The 17,609-nt window shown below is 40.7% G+C and overlaps 1 non-coding gene across 1 annotated transcript; it reads right to left on the reverse strand.

Annotated features, from left to right (window-relative positions):
* Positions 1-15,046: 15,046 nt before the first annotated feature.
* Positions 15,047-15,153, reverse strand: LOC136162053 (U6 spliceosomal RNA). Its single transcript, XR_010661904.1, has one exon. It is a non-coding gene; the product is annotated as a U6 spliceosomal RNA (small nuclear RNA).
* Between the last annotated feature and the right edge of the window lie 2,456 nt (positions 15,154-17,609).

The following is a 17,609-nucleotide window of genomic DNA, read 5'->3' on the forward strand; positions in this document are numbered from 1 at the left end:
GAAAAAAAATGCTGTACAGATTTTTTTTTTTTTTTAATTAAGTAGTTTATTTTTGGCTGCTCTGGGTCTTTATTGCCACACAGCTTTCTCTAGGTTTGAAGCACAGGCTCTAAAGCGTAGGCTTCAGCACTTGCAGCTCGAGGGCTTACTGGTCCAGCAGCATATGGGCATGTGAGATCTTCCCGGACCAGGGGTCGAATTCATTCATGTTCTCTGCCTTCGCACGTAGATTCCTAACACTAGACCACCACGGAATTACTACATGCAACTTTATAGGCACATTTTTTTGTATTGAGGTTCCATATTTTTCTAAAATTATTTAATAGTTTCTGAAATATATGTTCGGGAGAATTTCTTGGCATTGATGTGTGGGACGCTGAACTCCCTGCCCACATGTGGGGGAAAAGGAGGAAAATTACACTTTGCAGATTTCTGAACACAATAATAGAATGTCAACTTCTGAGTAAATATCAAAACTCATTTCCACATGGGGAAATCTACTTGCCGTAAGTAACCAGACAGGAAAGAAAATGAAAAGCCCTCATTTCTCAACCTCGGCACAATGCCTACAAATCCTTCAACTTGCCAGACCAGTCTCCATGTGGACCCTGTTGCTTGGTTGTTGGCAGAGAGATGGCAGAATGAGCTATTTCTGAAGAACAGGGATAGCCTAAATCAAGTAGAATCAAATCTGAATAAAAAGCATGCTTAGTAAGTAATAGCAAGGACTAGCCACTGAAAGAACTTCCCAGGTGGCACAGTGGTAAAGAATCTGCCTGCTGATCCTGGAGAAGCAGGAGATGCCAGTTTGATCGCTGGGCCATTGAAGACTTCGTAGAGGGTAAGCAGAGAATGTTTACACCATGCTTCATGCTATAATCCAAGAATACTGGAGTGGGTTGCCATTTCCTTTTCCAAAAGCAACTACACTCCAATAAAAATTAAAATAAAATAAATTTAAAAATAAGAAACAAAACCCCATTGTCGAATGGGACAGAAGAAGATCATTTGGGAGGAAAGGACAATTCCTTAAATTGAATAAACTGAGCTTGGTGAAAAACTCATGTTTTCTCTTCTCATTTTCCTATTGATCAGTGAAAAATTGTTGTAAGCTGCCAGACACTCCTAGCCCAGACAGGAATGACTGTGTGGTAGGCTAGAATCCCACCCATAGGCTCTGAGATGATGCAAAATGTTGTAGATTCTAGAATAGGCACAGAAGAAGCCTAATTTGGCCTATTTGTATTTCTTCCTGAAAATCATTTTATATCATGAAGGCATTTTATATTCTAGGTGACCTCAGTGTCATTAAACACAGAATTTTTTTTACTGTTTGATGAAATTGAGGAAATTGACCCAAAGTAATTCAGAAAGGTGAGACGAGATAAGAACTGGGAGTTAACCCAGGACACGTAATCTAAATAGTCTCCGGTTTTCAGTTTTCCCTTAACTGCCCATGTGAATTGTTTCATTGCTGTTTTTCATAAGTGAGCACAGCTTTACCGGCCTTCAGAAGAGCACTCTTGGGCCATTTCATGAATGTAATTGCTAGGACTTCCACCCTATTTAAGGCACATGCAATCCATAAATTAACCATGCCCCCCAAAAAAGCCATAATGACTAAAGTAGGAGATAATATGCCTGGGACAAAATTCCAAAAAGAATGGAAGGAAGTAGACCAAAGGAGGGGATGGCAGGAGGGCTAGTAGCAGCATTTTTTTCTCTCTCTTTCTTTAATATATAATTTTACTTATTTATTTGTTTACTTGGCTGTGCTGAGTCTTCGTTGCTGATAGCCTTTTCCCTAGCTGCAGTGCGATGGTTTCTCTTCTTGTGTCTCCCAGGCTCTAGAGCACAGGCTCAGTAGTTTTGGCCCACGGACTCAGTTGCTTCACAGCATGTGGGACCTCCCTGGATCAGGAATCAAACCCATGTCTCCTGCGTGGCAGATGGGTTCTTTACCACTGAGCCACGGGAGAAACCCCTGTCTCTCTGTTTTAACTGTAAAACCATCTTCAGTGCAGACAGCAGTGCATGTTCAGAGAGGAAAACGTGGTTTTGCAGTAAAGCAGATGGATTTGTCACTTCTACCTCGAAGAGGTCATTTAGGCTTTGTGAGTTTCCTTAGGCGGAAAATTGAGAATAATAACAATACCTCTGTTGTTGCCAGGCACATAAAATATTTAGATGAGCATTTAGCACCTAGTGACTGCTTCCTTAATGGTACCTCTCATAGAAAACATAGTTTCATCTTGTAAAATAGCTGGGGCGCTTTTATTTCTTTAAGGCTGATTTGATGTTAATGTACTAGCACCTTTAAGTAAATTAAAAACCACATTGAGGAATTAGGGACTAATTACAAGGTGGCATCATAATTCCTCACGAGAGCTGAATCATCAAGCAGTAATCCCCAGCCTTTTTGGCTCCAGGGACCGATTTCATGGAGGACAATTTTTCAACACACCGGGGATGGGGGGGCAGGGATGGTTTGGGGATGATTCGAGTGCATCACACCTATTGTTCACTTTATTTCTATTATTACCACACCAGCTCTACCTCAGATCATCAGGCAGATCCCAGAGGTTGGGGACTCTTCAACATGGCTTTGGAATGCTCCCTTCTTTAACCCTCAGCTCTATCCTATGGGAATCACTGCTTTCCACCATCATTTGTAACACCTGGATGGTCAGAAACATTGTCATTTCTGAAAATGAGCCTACATCGACTCTGACTGAATTTGAAACATTTCTGGATTGAACCCTTATCAAGGTTGTCACCAGTATATCTCATGTCCTTCAAGGAGATGGTCAGCCTGAAAGGGTGGTGTGGATCACCAAGAACCCTAGAGTGGAGTGATGGAAGATCTGGCCAAGAAGATGCTAAACCCTCATCACACACTGTGTTGCAGGGAATCAGCCACATGTAAAGGCTCTGCTGACACCTCAGTCACCTCCAACCCAACTCAGAGGAACACTTTCCTGAAGGGCCAGAATAGCTTCTGAACTCTGCTCTGGCTACACCTGCTTTTTTGTTTATGTTGACCAGGGTCTTTCCCAAAAGCCGATGTGCCTTTGTAATCAAACAAGAACTTCACGTGTCCATCAAGTTCCCAAGTGCAAAGAGGGAGCTATAAGCCTTGTCAATGTGCATGCTCAGTCACTAAATCTTATCCAACTCTTTTGCAAACCCATGGACTGCAGCCCACCAGGCTCCTCTGTCCATGGGATTTCCCAGGCAAGTATACTGGAGTGGGTTGCCATGCCCTCCTCTAGGGGATCTTCCCGACCCAGGGACTAAACCTGCGTCTTCTGCATTGGCAGCCAGATTCTTTAGCACTGAACCACCAGGGAAGCCTGATGCCTTGCCGATAGGCACCTAAATAAAAGGTGCCCCTAGAAACAACTCTCCCAGAACCATCTGACATCATTTGGCTGCTTCTCCTGTGAACACCATGAAACAAATGAAGAGTTCTATTTCTCCGGTCACTCCAGCTCCTGAGGGAGGATACTTGACACATGCACAGCCACTTGAAAACTTTTCATGATTTGTGCCACTCAAGCTTCCACTTGTTAAGCGGTTAAGGAGTCCCCAGGTAAGCAATATCACAGTTTCACAGAAACTTTCCGTGTCACAGCAGTGTTGCTGGCATTTCAGAATAGGCATTCTTAAGAATATGATCGAGAATAAGAATGACCAGTCTCCCAATCCACTCCAGGCCCTTGCACCTTGAGAAAAGAGAGACTAGCAGGTGCAAAGGCTCTGGGGCAAGGGGTTCTATCATCGTTTTCATCTTCGACTACCATGGGTTTGTAATGCTCGAGTGCTATCCACAAATTCCCCTCAAGAGCATTTGTGTCATCGCTGTCAAAGCCATCTCCATCAACACATTATCTTCATCATGTAGAGACTTGAGAATTTACATTAACTTACAGTGTCTACTCCCAAAGTTCATAAGCAGAGAAACAAATACCTATAATCTTTCTTCAGTAATGAAATGACTGAAACTCACCAACATAAGGTTGAAGTTAAGACAAATTTATTGCTCAAACCATCATGTTTTCACTTAGCTCTGTTGGCCAACAACAGAGCAATTTTAAGGATAGTGTGCTGTTAGCTGATCATACCCCAGACAGACCACACAGCCCTCTGAAATTTCCAAATAAATCGACAGACCTGTCTCTAAGTGGGTTTTTCATGTTGACTTCTTTCTTCAGATTTGGAGCAGAAATGGCTTTTCCATGACTTACTTTGGGAGCTGGTTCCAATTAGACTTCCTCATGGCTTTAAATGTTCCCTTCTGTGAAGGGCATCACACCTAAAACTTAAGTTGGAGGCTGAGGGGCTGGAGAAAAGTTTTGCTGACTAATAAGTAAAGTTCAGATCTGTGTCAGGGTAACAGATGGTGTTGCCACAGTCAAAACCTCTGCTCACTAATCACTCATCTGTGTGAATACACAAAGTCAGCAGCAGACAGACACAATTTACCGATGAAAAAATGCAAAGAAAGAATTCAGTGATGTATTTGAAGTCCCCCACTGAGAGGGGTAATTCTAGAATTGTCATCTAGGAGTTTGAGCATCTAATTCACTCCTTAATTACTAAAATTCTCTGAGTTTTTATTTTTTCATCTCTAAAATAAAAGTAGTAACATCAAACATAATAGTCATGTTACAAGACATAATGATGGGATTAAATAAACACCTCCTACCCAAGTACAGTGTCTGGTTCAGAGTAAGCAGTGCATAAATGTTAAATCCCTTCCATTAGTTATTTTAAAAATTCAATACCACATGTCTTTCTGAACAGGTGTACTTAAAAGTACACCAATTTTGGCAAAGAAGTCACATTGCCAGATTTAAAAAAGGAAACACTTTGAAAGAGTCATGATCAAGATTGCAGAAAGGAAATATCCCATTGTAAATCAATTATGCCTCAATAAAATAAAATTTTTAAAAAAGATCACAGGAAGGAGAAATGAAGCAGAAATGTTGATGTGAGCACCATAATACTTTCAGAAACCCTTATCCAGGTGTTGGCGGGATGAACTGATCCAGGTAGAAATTAAGAACATATATAAAACACATTTAATTTTACCACCAGTGCCCCCAAACTGAATTAAAAGGTGAACAGGTACAAAAGAGCAATGCTGGGATGAGGATGTGAATAGTCGAATTTTATGAAAGGAATTTCTTTTTCTCTTTATTTATAGATGTAGAGATTACTAGAGCTGGAACTTACAGAATATTAAGTTGATGGGTAGACTCCAAAAGTTGTGTGATTTCCTGTAATCTTAAGTAAAATATGATATGTACTTTAATGTATGTGTTTTCTAGGGACAATATGCATATATTTCATCAGATTCTCAGAGGAACTGATGACTCCGCAAAAGTTCAAAGTCACTGATTCAGACCAGTCTTATTCTTTATCTCTGGCCCTTTTTAACCACCTCACTCTCTTCCTAGCTTCTGATACAGTCTGGAGCCTGACAGAACTTTGGGGTCCTGCCCCTTTTTCTTCTGGTCTCTCCAGAATGCTCTGGACATGGGGGATTGAAGACAGTGGGAAAAAGAAATGAAAATCAATAAATGTCAATCTGGGGGCTTTTTACTGTGCAAAGCACTGAGACTAGGGTGGCTTATATAGAACATAAGTGTATATATAGATTCCAAAGTCCTCCTCTGTGATACCTTAAGAGCTGACCTATGAAGGAAATGTTATTATAAGAAACTCATCATCAGATGTTGTCACCAGGACTAATGTGAAACCTCCAAAGAGCTCACAGGTGGAGTTCAGTGGTGGTCCTTCCAATACCTGCTATAGGAGATGGAGCAAATCCACTGTGCCCTCTTCCCACCAAGTCCTCACTGGATAATTAGGTGATGGGTCTGGTGTTTTGGAGGCTCTACTCTGCTCTGTGCCAGGCAGTCAACACACATAATCTTATTTCCATCAGTCCTCTCTGAGAAGAACCCCGCTCCTCACCCACTGGCTCTGATTTGCATGAGGTACTACACTTCAGTGGTGGAACTTGGAATATGATGTGGGTTTTCTGACTCCGTCATAAATATTCTTCCCTCTTCACCTTTGGTCTCTACACTTGGAACAACAAAAAAATGGTTTTGAGCATATACTCTCAAAGAATGTTTCTATTTTATTTGTAAATCATATGCATATGATTTACAAATAAATCATGTTTACATATATATACATATTCAAGTTATAATATTTATATGTACACATGTAGTATTAGAGACATGACAGACTATCAGCCATTCTGAAAGGAGCAGCCGTCTTCTGCTAGTCTTGGAAGGATGGGGTCTCAGAAATTAGGAAGAAATTAGTTTCCTCCACCCCTTCATTCAAAGGATTCAGTTCAGTCAGTTCAGTTGCTCAGTTGTATCCAACTCTTTGTGACCCCATGGACTGCAGCAGTCCAGGCTTTCCCATCCATCACCAACTCCGAGAGCCTACTCAAACTCATGTCCATTGTGTCGGTGATGCCATCCAACTAACTCATCCTCTGTTGTCCCCTTCTCCTCTTGCCCCCAATCCCTCCCAGCATCAGGGTCCTTTCCAGTGAGCCAGTTCTTTGCATCAGATGGCCAAAGTATTGGAGTTTCAGCTTCAGCATCAGTCCTTCCAATGAACACCCAGGACTGATCTCCTTTAGGATGGACTGGTTGGATCCACTTGCAGTCCAAGGGACTCTCAAGAGTCTTCTCCAACACCACAGTCCAAAAGCATCAATTCTTCAGCGCTCAGCTTTCTTTATAGTCCAACTCTCACATCCATACATGACTACTGGAAAAACCATAGCCTTGACTAGGCAGACCTTTGTTGGCAAAGCAATGTCTCTGCTTTTTAATATGCTGTCTAGGTTGGTCATAGCTTTTCTTCTAAGGAGCAAGCGTCTTTCAATTTCACGGCTCCAGTCACCATCTGCAGTAATTTTGGAACCCAAAAAAATAAATTTTGTCACTGTTTCCACTGTTTCCCCATCTATTTGCCATGAAGTGATGGGACCAAATGCCATGATCTTAGGTTTCTGAATGTTGAGTTTTAAGCCAACTTTTTCACTCTCCTCTTTCACTTTCATGAAGAAGCTCTTTAGTTCTTTAATTTCTGCCATAAGGATGATGGCATCTGCATATCTGAGGTTATTAGTATTCAAAGGATCAGGCGGAACTTTATTGGAGGACATATGTACAAATTCTTAATGGCCTTTCATTATGCATGGCACATATCTAACTTTTTGCCATTTACTCATAATTGTTGCCCTCTTTATAAATAAGTGACTAATTTTGAATGAGAATCAATTAACATGCTCTTAGGGCTTCCCAGGTGGTGCAGTGGTAAAGAATCCACCTGCCAGTGCAGGAGACGCAAGAGATGCGAGTTGGATCCCTGGGGCAGGAAGATCCGCTGGAGAAGGAAATGGCAACCACTCTGGTATTCTTGCTTGGAAAATTCCATGGACAGGGGAGCCTGGTGGGCCAGTCCATGGGGTCACAAAGAGTCGGACACGACTGCGCACAGCACAGCAGCAGTATGACCATCACATGTATCACATACGTGTTACATCATATTATCCCATGTAAACACATGCATTGCATGTAAATATCATATGTCTATTACATTATATTATCCCATGTAAACACATGCATTGCATGTAAATATCATATGTATATTACATTATATTATCCCATGTAAACACATGCATTGCATGTAAATATCATATGTATATTACATTATATTATCCGATGTAAACACATGCATTTGCATGTAAATATCATATGTATATTACATTATATTATCCCATGTAAATACACGCATTTGCATGTAAATATCATATGCATATTATGAAGCAGATGCAGACAGAAATTTGAAAGACATGAACTAAGATTTAATAATGGGCTACTTGTTGAAGGTACAAAATTGTATTCTTACTATAAGCAATTATTACTAAAATTCTAGGGAGTATAATACTACTAAATGTCATTATTTTTGAAAATTTTGGTTAAACACTCATGACTGAACAATCTAGAATTCACTGTTGTTCAATTTACACATTAATAGTTTACTAAATTCAGCCTATTCCCAAATATGGTCTTAATAGACTGTTGTAACCCAGGTGGAGGAAGTTATTTTTTTCATGCCCCAGATCTTCTGTTTTCAGTCTCTTCCCTCAAGCATACAAAAACTTGTTGAAATTCAGATAATATACTTTTCTCTTTGCAGATGTTTTCATTTACTAACCAGAAGGTGCTGCATTTTTCTGTTTTCAACAAATTGGTTCAAAATGCTCTGCAACTCTTCTGCTTAAAATTTTCAAACTGACTAGGATATTGTTTCCAAGTTTTTTAAGTATAAAAATATAAAAATCTTTGGAAGTGATTCATTTAAACCATTTGCCTCAAAAAAAAAGTCACATGATGTTAGTAACATTTCCCAAGACCCATTTTCAAAATTCTTTCTCCATAGCACGAGCTTCTTTCAGAAAGCTCTTGTATTTTCCCCCATGTTATAAATAAGTTGCATTGACCACAGAGGATGAGACATTGGATGGTATCACCGACTCAATAGACATGAGCCTGAGCAAACTCTGGGAGATAGTGAAGGACAAGGAAGTCTGGTTGGCTGCAGTCCTTGGGGTTGCAAAGAATCAAACACAATCTAGCAATTGAACAACAACAGCAACACTGACCACAGAGGGATGAATTAAGTGCACCTCTTATTTCTCAGTAGCATACTCCAAAAGCCACTTTTCATCATAAGAAAAGTCAAAAACTTGGAGCTCTTATCTTTTTTGCAAAAGATTAAAAAAATGTGCAATTCATCTTTCTGTTCCTAACTGTCTTAACACTTGGCCACAAAATAAGCAGCAAACCTTTGGATGGTAGAAAAGATATTCATGGTCACTCCTTATCTTTACAAAGTACATTAAGTAGTCTACTATTTAAAATGTGGAAATGGGAGACTTCCCTCGTGGTCCAGTGGTTAAGACTCTGCCTTCCAGTGCAGGAGGTGGGAGTTTGATCCCTATTTGGGGAACTGAGATCCCACACGCTGTGGGGTGCTGTCAAAAATTAAGAAACAAAATAAATAAAAATTGTTTGAAATAAATAAAATGTGGAAATGCAGTAAACCACTTTCCCAGGCATGAATTAGCTGATTATTCCCAAACATGCAGAAAGCAAGCACAGGAGGAATAAGACCCAGCATAACACCTGGTCCGAACTCAGAAACCATCAAACCACATGACTTGCAGATCAAATGTAATTGTGTACATTAAGCATTATGGAAAGGTGAATTTCTTTCATTTCCTTTTGGTATAAACAGCATTAATTTTTTTCTTCCCACATGCTAAAGAGTTCCTTAAACCCTCATTTAGTATTTGCCCTTGTCCTCTGAAAGCTCCCCTGCACACCTCCCTACCCCAGAACCCCAGTGAACACTGATCTTGCCCATTCTCTGGGCATCACATTTATACCCTACACTCTGTCATGATTTTTGTCAGCTTCCCTCAGTCAGCACAGATGTTTTTATCATCCTTTCCCTGGAAGGTACCGTGCATGCTGTTTATTTATAGCTAATCTACTTTTAAAGTGCGAGTATCTACATTTTAGAATAAGAACACCTTATAAATCAAGAAGCAAAAACAGGGTAATAGCTTTTCAGAGAATCTCCAATAAACTTTTGAAATTTTTGTCCCATTTTCCAAAGGTCAGCGTGTAATTTAAAAGAAGAATGGAAGGGTTGCAATAAAGTAGCAGCTGTGTAGAATGAATACCTTTCTCTGTACCCACTAAACCGTGATTCATATAAAGCAAAGGTCTCTTGAACTAATGAATAGCTGGGAAAGTTAAAGATCTGTGCAGAGAATAATATGTAGTGCAGTGCACAGACTTCTGGCATTACAACTACACTATAATTGAGCTCCCGCCTGGCAAAAAACACCTTTGAAGACCGATTATCTCTGTTTACCCATAGAACAATGAAAGTTTGTTGAAGCCTATTTCAAATCATTCGCTTTTTCCACTAAACTAAAATTCCTCCAGTGCAACCCAGGATGTGGACAGAGAGCTTTTCAGTTCTGCACAGGGACTCAGAGACCCCAGTCCATGTCTGAAGGGGTTGGGAGGGGGTTATGTTTAGGGCTGAAGTTCTGATCAGATGGTCAGAAATTCTAACCCTTTCCTGACACCATCCATTCACTTTATAATAAAAGACAAGTCTCTTTTTAAAATCCATTTGCTCATCTATAAAAGCCCCTGCTTTTTACTGCTCATTCACTCTGTTATTGATAAATAATTCTCTAGGCCGCTTACTGATGGCACCCACCCAGTCAATGATTTCCTATCTGTGGTCACATATATGTTCAAATGTATAAAAGATACAGCAAAAACACAGTATTTACACGATTCATTTTTTAACTGATTGCCACAAACACAGAGCCCTGGGAAGTGGGAACCATTTGTGAATCAAGAGTATTTTGCTTGCAGTGGAGGGAGTGGTTCCAGGGCCCTAGAGTCTGCACTTCCTGAAAATTCCCTACTGAAGATTTTGCTCAGAGTAGAGATTTATTCAGTGAGCTGAACTATTCATGTCTTTAAAATCACAAAGAATGTAGCACAATGAACATCTGGTGTGTACTTCGTACAATGCTTACCTCCTTCCTTTGTTTCTTTAGCAAACAGATTACATGGAAGTATATCTAGGACAGAAACCTCACTTCCTAAAACTCAGAATTAAAAGTCAGTAACTTGGGACTTCCCTGGCAGTCGAGTGGTTAAGACTTTGCCTTCCAATACACCAGGTGTGGGGTTTGATCCCTAGTCAGGGAGCTAAGATTCCACATGCCTCATGGTCAAAAACCTGAAACATAAAACAGAAGCAATAAAAATGGCCCATGTCAAAAAAAATCATTGTAAAAGAGGTCAGTAACTTACTATTTGGAGCTTCCCAGGTGTTGCAGTGTTAAGAACCCTCCTGCCAATGCAGGAGATGCAGAAGGCGATTCAATCCCTGGGTTGGGAAGATTCCCTGGAGGAGGAAATGGCAATCCACTCCACTATTCTTGCCTAGAACATTCCGGGGACAGGGGAGCCTGGGGCTACAGAGTCCATGGGGTCGCAAAAGATTCAGACACAACTGAGCGACTGAGAATGAACACAGCTTACTGTTCATTAACCACCTACACTGTCACGATATATAAAATGATTCTTAGAGGGCAAAACACAAATGCCCTAAAAACACTCTTAAGGAGAAACCTTGTCTTCAAGGATTTTAGAGCTGGTAAGATATCATTCAGATTAAGTTCTTCATTCTACAGGTGTGCGAACTGAAGTCCAGAGAGGTGATGTGACATTCTCAAGGTCAGCCAGTAGTGACGGTACCAAGATACTGGCCCAGCGGGGCTCACCTGTGTCCTGTTACCTTCACCGCAGGGCTTTCTGACTGGCTAGAAACATAGGCGTAAGTTATGAACTAACAACAAAAATTATGCCAAGAATTTAGAAAAACTATTTCATCGCATTCTCCTCTACCACACACACGATAGAAAGTAAATACCATCCGCTGCTGTTTATGTTTGGAAATCCACTCTTCTATTTCACAGTCTCACTGAACTATTATTTCTGGCTCCTGGCAAGTTTGACACAAATCCTGGAACACATAACTGACCTGGTGAGCTCCAGGGATCAGAGAACTCGGTGGCATAAAGGACCTCAACCCACAAAGAGCTATGCGACTCAGACGTTCAGTCTGATGAGGAGGCTGGTGACACAGCGCCATCCGTTCTGCTAACTGCATTTCTTTGCCTTTTTCAAAGCCCTGCTCAGTGATGGTCCTGCCTCAGCAGCGACTTTTCCAACCACATTATTATTTCACTATTATCTGTTTCATGTCGCACTAACATGACTAGGGGTGGAGATGGTCTTTCCTAGTCACAACCAATTTCTCCTTATTTTATCTTCCTGGTGAAGTGAAAGTTGCTCAGTCCTATTCGAGTCTTTGCATTCCCATGGACTATACAGTCCATGGAATTCTCCAGGCCAGAATACTGGAGTGAGGAGCCTTTCCCTTCTCCAGGGGATCTTCCCAACCCAGGGATCAATCCCAGGTCTCCCACATTGCAGGCAGATTCTTTACCAGCTGAGCCATAAGGGAAGCCCGAGAATACTGGAGAAAGTAGCTGATCCCTTCTCCAGCGGGTCTTCCCAATCCAGGAATCAAACCAGGGTTTCTTGCATTGCAGGTGGTTTCTTTACCAACTGAGCTATTGTCTGGGAAGAGAGATGATTTCAGGTCACCATCCATCTATCACCAGACACAGACTTTATTTCTTTTTCTTTATGGAGAAAATATGCTTTACTCATGATTTAGCTGACTGGGATTAGCAATTTATTTTTTGAAATGTATTTTTATTTACTTATTATGAGTTAATTTTTATTGGAGTCTAGTTGCTTTACAGTATTGTGTTAGCTTCTACTGCATAATAAAATGAATCCTTATACATATAACCTATACCATACATATACACATGTCCCCTCTCTTTTGGATTTCCCCCCAGTCCAGGTCACCGCGGAGCCCTGAGTAGAGCTCCCTGTGTTATCCAGTAAGTTCCCACCAACTGTCTGTTTTATACATAGTAGTGATGTGTATGTGTCACTACCAATCTCCCAATTCCTCCCACCCCTGCTTTCCCCTAGGTATCCATATGTTTGTTTTCAATGTCTGCAGACACAGACTTTAAAATGACTTGCAAGTTTTCTGACAGGCCTGTATCTGTAACACCAGAAAGTTGATGTTACACGTGCAGAGGAGTGACCCGTGAAATTAGGTCAACAGTAAACGAGTTCCCGCGACTGGGAGTTCTGTTTGCCAGCAAATATTTGCTGAGCACCTTTGTGTGCTAAGCTGCGTGGCTACAGAAATCCAGACAGCTTTCAGGATCTCTAGAATCCACTCTCCTCGGGAGGGACGCTGAAGTGAGATTCCAGGGTGACAAGGGAGGTTAATGAAGGACCAAAGAAATAGAGTGGGGGCCTCTGGGGCCAGCTGGGAGAAGTCAGCGAAGTCTAACCCAGAGTGGGTGGGCAGAGGTGACCTTCGAGCTGTTTTCTGACAGCCCGGCAGAGAAAAGACAGGGGCAACGACATCAAATAACAAGCAGCTCCGATAGTGCTAGAGGAGATCGCAGGAGCTAAGAGTCCCGGCAGATGGGGTGTGGCAGATCAGACGGGGGAAGCTGAAACTTCCTCCCATAGTGTCTCTTCCACAGAGCTCTTAGCTCCCGAACACCAGAGATGACTGGATGTGTTTCGTCTGTTTGCCCAAGATGGATTTTAGAATTCCTAGACATCTTTAAAATTCAGTTTCCATTCACTTAGGTTTTCCACCTCTTTCCCAAAGACGCGGCCGATCTATAGGTGCCTGGTGTTTAGAATACTGGCCTCAGACTCAAAGCCTCTAAAGCATCATCAACAGAGCATAGCACTGAACATGAGAGGCATCCTTTCCCAGTGAAATGAAGAACTTGAGGAGGCCTTATCCATCAACTTCTCTTTTTTTAAAAGTTGATTTATTTTATTATTCTTTTCTAATTTATTTATTTTAATTGGAGCTAATTACTTTACAATGTTGTAGTGGTTTTTGCCATACGATGACATGAATCAGCCATGGATGTCCATGTGTCCCCCATCCCATCCCTCTGGGTCATCCCAGGGCACCAGCCCTGAGCACCCGTCTCATGCATCGAACCTGGACTGGCGATCTGTTTCACATATGGTGATATACATGTTTCAATGCTATGCTCTCAAATCATCCCACCCTCGCCTTCTCCCACAGAGTCCAAAAGTCTGTTCTTTACATCTGTGTCTCTTTTGCTCTCTCACATATAGGGTCATTGCTACTATCTATCTAAATTCCATATATATGTGTTAATATACTGTATTGGTGTTTTTCTTTCTGACTTACTTCACTCTGTATAATAGGCTCCAGTTTCATCCACCTCATTAGAACGGTTCAAATGCATTCTTTTTAATGGCCGAATAATATTCCATGGTGCATATGTACCACAGCTTCCTTATCCATTCGTCTGCTGATGGGCATCTGGGTTGCTTCCATGTCATGGCTATTATAAACAGTGCTGCGATGAACATTGGGGTGCACGTGTCTCTTTCAGATCTGGATTCCTCAATGTGTATGCCCAGAAGTGGTATTGCTGGGTCATATGGCAGTTCTATTTCCAGTTTTTTAAGGAATCTCCACACTGTTCTCCATAGTGACTGTTCTAGTTTGCATTCCCACCAACAGTGTAAGAAAGTTCCCTTTTCTCCACACCCTCTCCAGCATTTATTGCTTGTAGACTTTTGGATAGCAGCCATCCTGACTGGCGTGTAATGGTACCTCATTGTGGTTTTGATTTGCATTTCTCTGATGATGAGTGATGCTGAGCACCTTTTCATGTGTTTGTTAGCCATCTGTATGTCTTCTTTGGAGAAATGTCTGTTTAGTTCTTTGGCCCATTTTTTGATTGGGTCATTTATTTTTCTGGAATTGAGCTGCATGAGCTGCTTGTATATTTTTGAGATTAATTCTTTGTCAGTTGCTTTGTTTGCTATTATTTTCTCCCACTCTGAAGGCTGTCTTTTCACCTTGCTTGTAGTTTCCTTCGTTGTGCAAAAGCTTTTAAGTTTAATTAGGTCCCATTTGTTTATTTTTGCTTTTATTTCCAATATTCTGGGAGGTGGGTCACAGAGGATCTTGCTGTGATTTATGTCAGAGAGTGTTTTGCCTATGTTTTCCTCTAGGAGTTTTATAGTTTCTGGTCTTACATTTAGATCTTTAATCCATTTTGAGTTTATTTTTGTGTGTGGTGTTAGAAAGTGTTCTAGTTTCATTCTTTTACAATCGGTTGACCGGTTTTCCCAGCACCACTTGTTAAAGAGATTGTCTTTTCTCCATTGTATATTCTTGCCCCCTTTGTCAAAGATAAGTTGTCCATAGGTGCATGGATTTATCTCTGGGCTTTCTATTTTGTTCCTAAAATACAGAATGCTTCACAAACTTGCATGTCATCCTTGCGCAAGGGCCATGCTAATCTTCTCTGTATCATTCCAATTTTAGTATATGTGCTGCCAAAGTGAGCACCATCACCTTCTTAATCAAAAGTGATTCCCCATTTTGAAGAAGGGCGTTCCGCTTATAGAAAATCTTTTCTCTTACACTGTTACTTCTTACAATAGCTAGCAAGACAGCATCATAGGCGGGTTTGTTTCTGCGTTCTGTCTTTGGGACTCTGAATGGCCCTAAAAATATAGCATATCTTCAACAGTTCAATGGGAGAAAAGGGGGTATGGGTGGTTCACAGAATTAAAAACATATGAACGGGTTTATGGATTTCCCAGGCAGTGCTAGTGGTAAAGAACCTGCCCACCAATTCAGAAGACATAAGAGACATGGGTTCGATCCCTGGGTCAGGAAGATCCCCTGAAGGAGGGCATGGTAACCCACTGCAGCATTCTTGTCTGGAGGATCCCATGGACAGATTACAGGCAGGTTACAGTCTTCAGGGTTGCAAAGAGTCGGACACGACTGAAGTGACTTAGTACGCAGACACAAGCAAGAACACATTTATAACTTGAAAAGAATTCAGATACTTTGATCTGCCTGATTGATTTCACAATGCGGGATGGCTTTGCCAATTATGTGATGAATATTTTCTGTAAGTTGAATGAAATAATAACTTGAAATAATCAACTTATTTTCCATAAGTTGATTACAGGATTGTTTTAAAATATATTTATGACACATAATAAGATTAAAGTATTTTATAAAAATAAAAATTAAAGTATACAAACATTTTGGGACTACTGGAATTTTTGTGTCTTGGGCCAGAGACTGTCTGAAAGGAGTAGAAAAATTCTGATTTCTTTAAGGAGTGTGTAAAAGTTTGACAATACCTGTGGGTAGAATACTTCAGTTGGATTCAAAGGGGCCAGTTCTCTTTGTATAGACAATGAAAGTTATACAAGGAATGGAAAAATTAACCACAGAAAGAAACATGAGATGTTTAGGTTGGTGTCGCCATAGGACCTACGACAAAGAATAACACCAACTTTATCTTACAAGTCTTTTGTTTGCTTTGTAATTATGCCTTTTTTCCCCTCCTCTGCTGGGTACTGTTCAGTGCCTAACTCTGGCTTAAATTTTAAAGGCAGTAATTAAGCCCTAGAAACGTCTGGTGCCAAAGCTGTTCTGCAGTGCTGTTAGTATAGTAAATCACCACGCTGCCCCCTGGGGCTCCTTCCCTGAAGCTGTCAGAGGCAACTCCGTGTTTATGGGAGAGCGTCTCGATGCTTTATTCTCATTGAGACAAAATTAAGTCAAAGAACATCCCATTAAAATGGCAGGGGTAGTAAATGAGCTCTACTGGGTCTCTCCATTTAGTTGCCCCAAAGACTTTGAACTGGGGAAATAAAGATGCTAGAGCCATGTTCTTGCTGAGCAATTCTGGGCTACAGCAGGTAAGAGTTTGCTCCTTAGGTCATGGAAGACTGGAAATGTGTCATCCCTTCTGGGGATGGTTAAAAAACAACACAGGGATTTAGGGGCTCTTACATCAACCCCCAAAGTGGGCAAGGACTGATGAAGCACCAATAAGATAATATGCAGTCTTGATACCTTGTTGGAGATGCAGAGAAAAAACAGCACATGTGGTTTGTGGCAGAAAACAGTAACAGTGAAGGTGAAATTAGCAGCTGTAAGGAAAATCTCTGTGCTCACTATAGCCCTCGTGACAGGCAGCTCCTGGTCTTCAAGCAGAGGACACCCCTCTAAGCCTTATTGAATAAAATGAATTAGTATTATCAGCCCCACCAGTATCAGATTTCCATATCATATTCCACAGAAAAGTGTGAGGAGACAATCTTATTAAGATCATATCAAGATTGTAAAAATATTTCTGGCAGAATTAAAGTTTCCTATTTCTTTAGGACCAAGATTGCTATGTATCAGAATAGGCTGACAAGACAGGAAGAAACATAAATGCCCATTGACAGATGAATGGATAAAGATATAGCATATATAAACAATGGACTATTATTCAGCCACAAAAAAGAATAAAATAATTGCATTTGCAGCAACATGGATGGACCTAAAGATTTTCATACCAAGCGAGGTAGGTCAGACAGTGGAGGACAAATATCATGGATCATTTATATGTGGAATCTAAAATATGACACAGATGTACTTATTTATAAAACAGGAAAGACTCACAGACTCTGAAAACAAAGTCATGGTTACCAGAGGGGAAAGGTAAATTAGGAGTTTGGGATTAACAGATATACACAACTACACTGAAAAATAGATGGTCAATAAGGACCTACTGTATAGACAGGGAAGTTTACTCTGTAGTAACATGAATGGGAAAAGAACTTGAAAATAAATAGATGTATGTATATATCCAATTGAATCACTTTGCTATACACCTGAAACTAACCCAACATTGTAAACTGACTATACTCCAATATAAAGTAAAAGCTAAAAGAAAAGGAAAAAGAAAAAATAGGCTGAAAGCGGATTAGAAAAATTTCCTGATATGAAGA

Source organism: Muntiacus reevesi, chromosome 2 (assembly GCF_963930625.1).
Source record: "Muntiacus reevesi chromosome 2, mMunRee1.1, whole genome shotgun sequence".
Taxonomy (NCBI): domain Eukaryota; kingdom Metazoa; phylum Chordata; class Mammalia; order Artiodactyla; family Cervidae; genus Muntiacus; species Muntiacus reevesi.